Source organism: Oncorhynchus mykiss, chromosome 12 (assembly GCF_057628025.1).
Source record: "Oncorhynchus mykiss isolate SJ-2025 chromosome 12, ASM5762802v1, whole genome shotgun sequence".
Taxonomy (NCBI): domain Eukaryota; kingdom Metazoa; phylum Chordata; class Actinopteri; order Salmoniformes; family Salmonidae; genus Oncorhynchus; species Oncorhynchus mykiss.
In genome coordinates, this window is record NC_143033.1 from 72,993,725 (window position 1) to 73,002,807 (window position 9,083).

The 9,083-nt window shown below is 43.6% G+C and overlaps 1 long non-coding RNA gene across 2 annotated transcripts; it reads left to right on the plus strand.

The window, feature by feature from the left end:
- Window positions 1–483: 483 nt before the first annotated feature.
- Window positions 484–8,485, plus strand: LOC149979367 (uncharacterized). Of its 2 annotated transcripts, XR_016484807.1 has the most exons (4): window positions 484–1,226; window positions 2,252–7,726; window positions 7,844–7,912; window positions 8,100–8,485. It is a non-coding gene; the product is annotated as an uncharacterized LOC149979367 (long non-coding RNA). The 2 variants fall into 2 exon arrangements; XR_016484806.1 differs by having other exon boundaries at window positions 2,252–7,912.
- Window positions 8,486–9,083: the final 598 nt, after the last annotated feature.

The following is a 9,083-nucleotide window of genomic DNA, read 5'->3' on the forward strand; positions in this document are numbered from 1 at the left end:
ACACACACACACACCAGCTCCTCGTCCACTGAGGCATCCACATCCCCTCAGATTGAAATCCATTTCATCAAAAGAAGTGAAAGAAATAACACACCACAGCGTTCTGAGAATGTGGGCCCGTTGACATGGAGACCACAAAACCCTTGGACTTAGATTTTAAGCCCATGAAACTTGAAGCCCTTTGCTGTAGATAGGACCATTCTTTGATCATTGGCTAACCACTGCTTGTAAGGCACGTTACAAGGCACATGTTTCTTCAAGGCCACTCTGTGATCTGGAGAACAAACACACTGTTGTGTTCTGAGATACAGTCATGATCAGCAAGTGAATGCTGATTGAGAGAGAACAAAGTGCTGCTCTATATTTAGAAGAAAAGGCGATCCACTTCTTAACTCATTACATGAGACCCCAGACTTCCTGGGTGAGGGAGGAAGAGAGAGGGAGGAAGAGAGACCAGCCCACTGTTGTGTCGGGGGAAAAACTAAATTACATGAGACCCCAGACTGCCTGGGTGAGGGAGGAAGGGAGGGAGGCGGAGGGGGTGAGGAAGGGATGGAGAGAGGGAGGGAGAGAGTCCAGCACACTGTTGTGTCGGAGGAAAAACAACATCTATCATGAACCACTAGTTACAGCAGGGAAGATGACAATAACAGGGAAACACTCTTAGATGTGAAAAAAGGAAAACGGTCAGCTACAACACTCACTGATGGATCATGGAAACAATGGGATCTAATTGGAACTGGCATATCTGAAGTCCCTTAACGAAGATTAAAGATTAAAAGGAATGGCATGCTTAATTATGCAAATTCCACTTTGAAGGATTGATTGATTATGTGACAAGGATAAATTGAAATGCAAATGATATGGTGAGGACTGGTGTGGGAGAGATAGGGATGATTGTTTCAAAACGGTTGATGGGGAAGATTGAGAGGCATCAAGATCATTGGATCGCTATGCTGTGTGCACGCACAGTAAGTACACTGTACTGTTGCAGGAGCTGTTTCTCATGCAGTCATTCAGTGCTAGACTGACGGACGTTAACCCTTCCCCTTTGTGGAGAATGTGGCCCTTCATTGCTCTGGTACACTGCTCGGAGCGCTCCATAGAGCTATATTAGCTTGTCAGGCAACGTCAGGGGTGACCTTTTACAACAGAAACAGCAGTGGATATAATGAACGCTACACCAGGACTGGAAACATGACAGAAATAATGGTGATTAAGCCACGGTTGGTATTTAACACTTATTTTGATAATGCATTAAATGATTCACCAGCATAGAAACTTTGTCTGGAATGAAACTTTCACATATTACATTGGTTTCTAGTGTTGCCGAATATGTTCTGTCTGGGAATGGTTTTGAGAATTTGAGAAATATCCAAAATACACATTTGCCAGGGAGAGATGACACCAACCTTTTATTAAAACAAGTAGCTATTCTCCTTGTATCTTGGGGGAGAGCGATCCACACTAAACACATTTTCTGTGTCGGTACCAAGCTCACTAGAATTGAAATGGCCTTTCTCAACCCAATTCAAGTCATTTCTAATGGGGCGTTGCTGTAGAGAACAGAGGCACCAGAGGCAGTGCAGTGACACTAGGCAATAGCGACATGGAATAGTAAAACCCCTCTTCCATCTCTCCCCCTGCATCCCCCTTTCCGATTCTTCTCAGATAGATGGAGATGCATTCCTATTTAGCCATTTTTTGAGGCTGGTAGCCATATTGTAAAGCTGGTAGCCATATTGTAAGGCTGGTAGCCATATTGTAAGGCTTGTAGCTATTTTGTGAGGTTGGTAGCCATTTTGTGAGGTTGGTAGCCATATTGTAAGGCTGGTAGCCATATTATAAGGCTGGTAGCCGTATTGTAAGACTGGCAGTCATACTGTAAGGCTGAAAGCCATTTTGACGCCTGTCTTCTTCTTGAGAAATACCCACAAGCCAAATTCATATTCAGCCAATAAAACAGTCTGTACTCTTCCATTGTGTCATATTTTCACGAAGATAAATATTCATACTATAGTACAGTGAGAGGGGAAGGCTTGGCCTACTGAATGCAAGTCACTGGTGATTATAGTTAATTGTATGTGCAGTATAATGGCATGCTGTCAGATGTGAGCGGTGTGGATTCTTCAGCTCCAGGGTGAAGTGCATGTATCTGCACAGTCCTGAAGCTCCTTAGCTGTCAGCATGTCCCGCTGTTCTCCTCTTTCCTCCTCCTCACCATCCTCTATTCTGCTTCTTTCTTCCTCAGCTTTCCATCTGCTCTTCTTCTCTCCGTCAGCCAGCCCCGGGCCAGGAATTCACGTCACACAAAGGTAGAAGACTGATATCATTTAGCAGCGTGCACCAGGTGTACTAGGTAACAACGGATGAGACAGATGCTTTCGGTGGATTTGAAGACACGTCAAACCACAAGATATGAAAGGAATTATTCTGGATATTCAGCCAGCTAACTCAGCCTTCAGTTTGCCATTCGTCTCCACTATTACACCTAAACCGACGTGGAATACAGGTCCTCTAAAATACAGATTCTTATGGAGGAATTGACAGTATTGACGCCTGCAGTGAAGTTCAACATCATTATAAAACGGAATAATGGGCTGACTATGTCTATGACTCCCTCTCGTATATTGACATTCAGACCTCTTGACTTCATTTACCAAACATATAGGATTCTGAATTGAATAGATCTAATGATACTCTAACCATACGAACGTTTGAGACTGAGCATTATATTACTGCGGCGCTCGTTGTCTGCAGAGGCAGCCCTTTGGGCACTGTGGCCAAATCAAATTCCCATGAAGAGGAATGGACCATCAGAGACTGTATTGACCCATCTTTTATCTCTGTTTCTGTATTTAGTTGAGGAGCATGTCCAGGTCAGCCCTATGCTGCAGGATAGAAATAAACAGATGCACAAACACACTAACAAGCTAAAGGGTTTATAGCGCGGGTGTCAAACATATGGTGTGCGGGCCGGAGGGGGTCCAATCTGGCCCGCGGGTGGTTAGAGTTACAGGCTAACTCAAATGAGCTCCTAAATGAGCTAGCTAGTTGGCTAGCTAGCTATCTAGCCAACTTCACATACTGTATAGATAGCTAGCTAAGTGAATTAAATATCACCAGCTACCTAACTTCATATTAGCTAGCAATCTTTGTCTTTATCTCCATAAAAAACAAACTCCAAATGCATTTGTAGGTAGCTAGCTAACAGCCATGGAAGAAGGTGAAAGGATAGCAGCCCCAACTGTCAAAGTGAGAGAGTAGGCTTTTCTGGATAGGGCAGGTACTTTTGTGTAGTTCCTGTCCCTAGAAGTGAGGACGGAGATAATAGTAACATAATATTCAGTGAGGTGTAATATGACCATAATGAAGTCTGTTTCTTGTGAGGTTTTCATGTCCTCAGATAAAGAGAGCTATGAAGCCTGTTTACATATGAAGAGGTCCCAATGAAGAGCGGTGGTTCTCAGTCCTGGTCCTGGGGACTCAAATTGGTGCACATGTTTTTGTTTTTGCCTTAGCACTGCACAGCTGATTCAAATGATCAACTCATCCTCAAGCTTCATGTGGTATTTATGTATTTATTTGTGATGCTATCCTTGATATGATCCTGTTATTGTCACATGCTACACATGCACATACTGTATGTGTGCCCATGCATCTATCAATCCAATGTTATCAAATCAGATGTTATTTGTCGCATGCACAACAGGTGTACAACATGAATACAACAGGTGTAGATCTTACAGTGAAATGCTTACTTGCTAACCAACACCGCAGTTTAAAAAAAATATGGATAAGAATAGGAAATAAAAGTAACAAGTAATTAAAGAGCAGCAGTAAAATAACAATAGCGAGACTATATACAGGGGGGTACCGGTACAGAGTCAATGTGCGGGGGCAACGGTTAGTTGAGGTAATATGTACAGTACATATAGGTAGAGTTATTAAAGTGACTATGCATAAATGATAACAACAGAGAGTAGCAGCAGTGTAAATAGGCGGAGGGGGTAATGCAAATAGTCTGGTTAGCCATTTGATTAGGTGTTCAAGAGTCTTATGGCTTGGGGGTAGAAGATGTTTAGAAGCCTCTAGAACCTAGACTTGGCGATCCGGTACCGCTTGCCATGTGGTAGCAGAGAGAAGAGTCTATGACTAGGGTGGCTGGAGTCTTTGACAATTTTTGGGGCGTTCCTGTGACACCACCTGGTATAGAGTTCCTGGACGGCAGGTAGCTTGGACCCAGTGATGTACTGGGCCGTTCGCACTGCCCTCTGTAGTGCCTTGTGGTCGGAGGCCGAGCAGTTGCATACCAGGCAGTGATGCAACCCGTCAGGATGCTCTTGATGGTGCAGCTGTAGAACCTTTTGAGAATCTGAGGACCCATGGCAAATCTTTTCAGTTTCCTGAGGGGGAATAGGTTTTGTCGTGCCCTCTACACAACTGTCTTGGTGTGCTTGGACCATGTTAGTTTGTTGGTGATGTGGACACCAAGGAACTTGAAGCTCTCAGCCTGCTCCACTGCAGCCCCGTCGATGAGAATGGGGGCATGCTTGGTCCTCTTTTTCCTGTAGTCCACAATCATCTCCTTTGTCTTGATCGTGTTGAGAGAGACCTCCTCCCTATAGGCTGTCTTGTCGTTGTCGGTGATCAGGTTGTGTATTCAGCAAACGTAATGATGGTGTTGGAGTCGTGCCTGGCCATGCAGTAATGAGTGAACAGGGAGTACAGGAGGGGACTGAGCATGCACCCTTGAGGGGCCCCTGTGTTGAAGATCAGCGTAGCAGATGTGTTGTTACCTATCCTTACCACCTGGGGGCGGCCCGTCAGGAAGTCCAGGATCCAGTTGCAGAGGGAGGTATTAAGCTTATTGATGAGCTTTGAGGGCACTATGGTGTTGAACGCTGAGCTGTAGTCAATGAATAGCATTCTCACATAGGTGTTCCTTTTGTCCAGGTGGGAAAGGGCAGTGTGGAGTGCAATAGAGATTGCATCATCTGTTGATCTGTTGGGACAGTATGCAAATTGGAGTGGATCTAGGGTTTCTGGGATAATGGTGTTGATGTGAGCCATGACCAGCCTTTCAAAGCACTCATGGGTACAGACATGAGTGCCACAGGTCGGTAGTCGTTTAGGCAGGTTACCTTAGTGTTCTTGGGCACGGGCATTATGGTGTTCTGCTTGAAACATGTTGGTATTACAGACTCGAACAGGGAGAGGTTGAAAATGTCAGTGAAGACACTTGCCAGTGGGTCAGTGCATGATCGCAGTACATGTGCTGGTAATCTGTCTGGCCCTGCTGCCTTGTGAATGTTGACCTGTTTAAAGGTCTTACTCACATCGGCTGTGGAGAGCGTGATCACACAGTCTTCAAGAACAGCTGGTGCTCTCCTGTATGTTTCAGTGTAATTTGCCTCGAAGCGAGCATAGAAGTAGTTTAGCTCGTCTGGTAGGCTCGTGTCACTGCGCAGCTCTCAGCTATGCTTCCCTTTGTAGTCTGTAATGGTTTGCAAACCCTGCTACATCTGACGAGCGTCAGAGCCGGTGTAGTATGATTCGATCTTAGTCCTGTATTGACACTTTGCCTGTTTGATAGTTCGTCGGAGGGAATAGCGGGATTTCTTATAAGCTACCGGGTTAGAGTGCCGCTCCTTGACAGCGGCAGCTCTAGCTCAGTGCGGATGCCTGTAATCCATGGCTTCTGGTTGGGGTATGTCACTGTGGGGACGACGTCATCGTTGATGAAACCAATGACTGATGTGGTGTACACCTCAAAGCTATCAAAGGAATCCCGGAACATATTCCAGTCTGTGCTAGCAAAACAGTCCTGAAGCTTAGCATCTGCTTCATCTGACCACTTTTTTATTGCTCTGGTCACTGGTGCTTCCTGCTTTAATTTTTGCTTGTAAGCAGGAATCAGGAGGATAGAATTATGGTCAGATTTGCCAAATGGAGGGCAAGGGAGAGCTTTGTATGCGTCTCTGTGTGTGGAGTAAAGGTGGTCCAGAGTTTTTTCCCTCTGGTTGCATATATAACATGCTGATAGAAATTTGGTAAAACGGATTTAAGTTTCCCTGCATTAAAGGCCCCGGCTACTAGGAGCGCCGCCTCTGGGTGAGTATTTTCTTGTTTGCTTATGGTGGAATACAGCTCATTCAATGCTGTCTTAGTGCCAGCCTCTGACTGTGGTGGTATGTAAACAGCTACGAAAAATACAGATGAAAACTCTCCACCTCAGGCAAGCAACAGCTCGAGACTTCCTTAGATATCGTGCACCAGCTGTTCTTTACAAAAATGCATAGTCCGCCGCCCCTTGTCAAACCAGACGCCGCTGTTCTATCGTGCCGGTGCAGCATATAACCAGTATGTTGATAGTGTCGTCGTTCAGCCACGTCTCCGTGAAGCATAAGATATTACAGTTTTGAATGTCCCGTTGGTAGTTTAATCTTCCGCATAGGTCATCTATTTTATTGTCCAAAGATTGCACATTTGCTAGCAGAATGGAAGGAAGTGGGAGTTTATTTGATCGCCTACGAATTCTCAGAAGGCAGCCCGCTCTCAGGCCCCTTTTTCTCCCGCTCCTCTTCACGCAAATCACAGGGATCTGGGCCTGTTCCCGAGAACTTGTTCGCGTCGGCCTCTTCAGACTCATTATAGGAAAAAAAGGATTCTGCCAGTCCGTGGTGAGTGATCGCAGTCCTGATGTTCAGAAGTTATTTTTGATCATAAGAGACGGTAGCGGCAACATTATGCACAAAATAAGTACAAATTGAGTTACAAACAAGAAATAAATTAACAATCAGTTGGGGGCACGTAAAACATCTGCCTTCTTCTCCGGCGTCATCTTACATCATGATTTGTTATCAGGGATATTATACTTTAGTAATCCACAATGACCTGGTGATGTAAAAGTCCAATAATTACATTGTCTTCCATATTCCTACAGATACCTGGAGATTCCTTCAAAACTAGTGCCTACAGTTAACGTGTAACTGCAAGGTTGGGTGACCAGGGCCATCTGGGACTGCCTCCTGGAGGAATTCAGGTGTGTGAAGGCTACTTGTGTCATGCATAACTTCATGAGGATGGACACGAGGACCAGGAGAGGGGTCTGCAACTCGCCGCCGTGGAGAAGTCTGCTGTTTCAAGGATGGGTTCCAACAACGCAGGAAGAGAGGCATTCCGTGTGCGGGAGATCTTCACCTCCTACTTTATTGAAGAGGACGCTGTTCCCTGGCAAAACCATGGACTACACTATGCACAACCAAATGGTCTTTTAAGAGCCATTCACATTGCAATAAGAGTATTTTTCCATTTACTTAGCTGTCAACTGCAGTTATTCAATTCCCAGTTTCTCTCACCTTTGATTTCTACTTCTTAGGTGAGGGTACTGTTTAGGTAAGAGTGTGATGTCTGTACAAAAACAAAACAGGCTATTTTAAATCACCCATATTAAAAACAATGTAGGACTATTAGACACCCTATAACCCACACCTACACACTTATGTATTAATCTGATTGATGGATTGTGTTGTGCAGTAAGCAGGCTCAGGTGTATAACTGTAGCTCCTTCCATCTTCAAAGAATAGGCAAGAGGGCCAACCATGGAGAATAGTAAGACACTTCATTATTTCTATAACTACACTATATTGTTTGCCCTTGTGTGTCTGTTCATGTTTTTCAGTATAAAGTACTTTGCAGCCATTTAGTGTGGTGTAGACACCAGGTGAGTCCACACCCACAGATTCCTGTTGAACACTGTCTCTTAAACTACCTTGTTTTCTCAATAACGGTCTCTCTCCTTCACTTCCTCCCTCTCTCCTCTTCTCCCTAAATCCTCTAGCTTATATCAGCTGTGTCGGTGAACCCCTCCCGGATCTGAACTGGCTACATAGATGGCACAGCATGATCAGTTTAGTAAAGAGATGCTTTACATTGAAATACAGATATAAATGCACTGGTCCCAGAGTTAATGACCCAAGGTCAGTTTTGCATTTCACCTCCTGATTATTGTGATGACTAACAATATTAGAATAAAAAATAAGAACACAAGGCTTAAACATGCTATCTCTCTCTCTCCATCTGTCTCTTGTCTGCAGGTATGTTTTGATGTGAGAGAGGATGCCAACCCCCAGGCCCATCATCGCCACCCGCTTTTAAGATAACCTTCGGGCCGAATAAAGACACTATTATGTAATTATGATGAACTGAGAGAATATTTGGGTAGCACTGTGATTCATTAATCATATGCTGCCTTCGCTTCTCCTATGTTCTTACCTCTTTCCCTTTCTGTCTTCTACATCTCTCTCGCCACCTCCTCTTTCTTCCTCTGTTTTTATCGTGCACAATGTGCATCAGATGTGCATTGAACTTGTATTTATAATATTACAATTATAATATTTATAATACATGTATTTGTATTGTACATGTATTTATTAACACTTGGATAATGAACTTCTTTCAATAAAGCATTTCACATTCTCTACTGGTTGAAATTAAGTCTCTCATTTGATGAAATACTACACCTATCCTGTGTTTATCAGATCAATGCAGATGAAGGGCATTATATATTGAGAAGAACCGGGTTTAGAGTATTTACATGATGCATAGGAAGTGTAGTGTACTGTTTTTTAAATTATATTTCTGTATATATGAATTACAAATCAGCCTTTAACTAGTTAAATCCCTTTTCTAGTCTATTAGTTACAATGTGTACCCATTGATGTCCCAGGACCAGGACTGGTAAAGACTGTTGAAGTGTATAATTGTAATACATACATACACGGCATCATTCAAAGCCTGGAATTTGATACTCCTAGTATTGGATATGACTGAAAAATAATCTCAAAGGCGTTCATACCTGAACTGCACCTTTATTGGCCAAGGTAGAGTACATGATCAGTGAATATATTCAATGTACAGGCTACAATGTGGGGATCTCATGCAGGGTAATAACTACATGTATATACAACTTGCAGCCTTGGCTAAAAGTTATATTATATTCGACTCAATTTATAGGCTTCATTAATGTCATTAAGACTGTTTTGGAGTTGATACAACTGGCTATGATAGCTGAGGTTCAT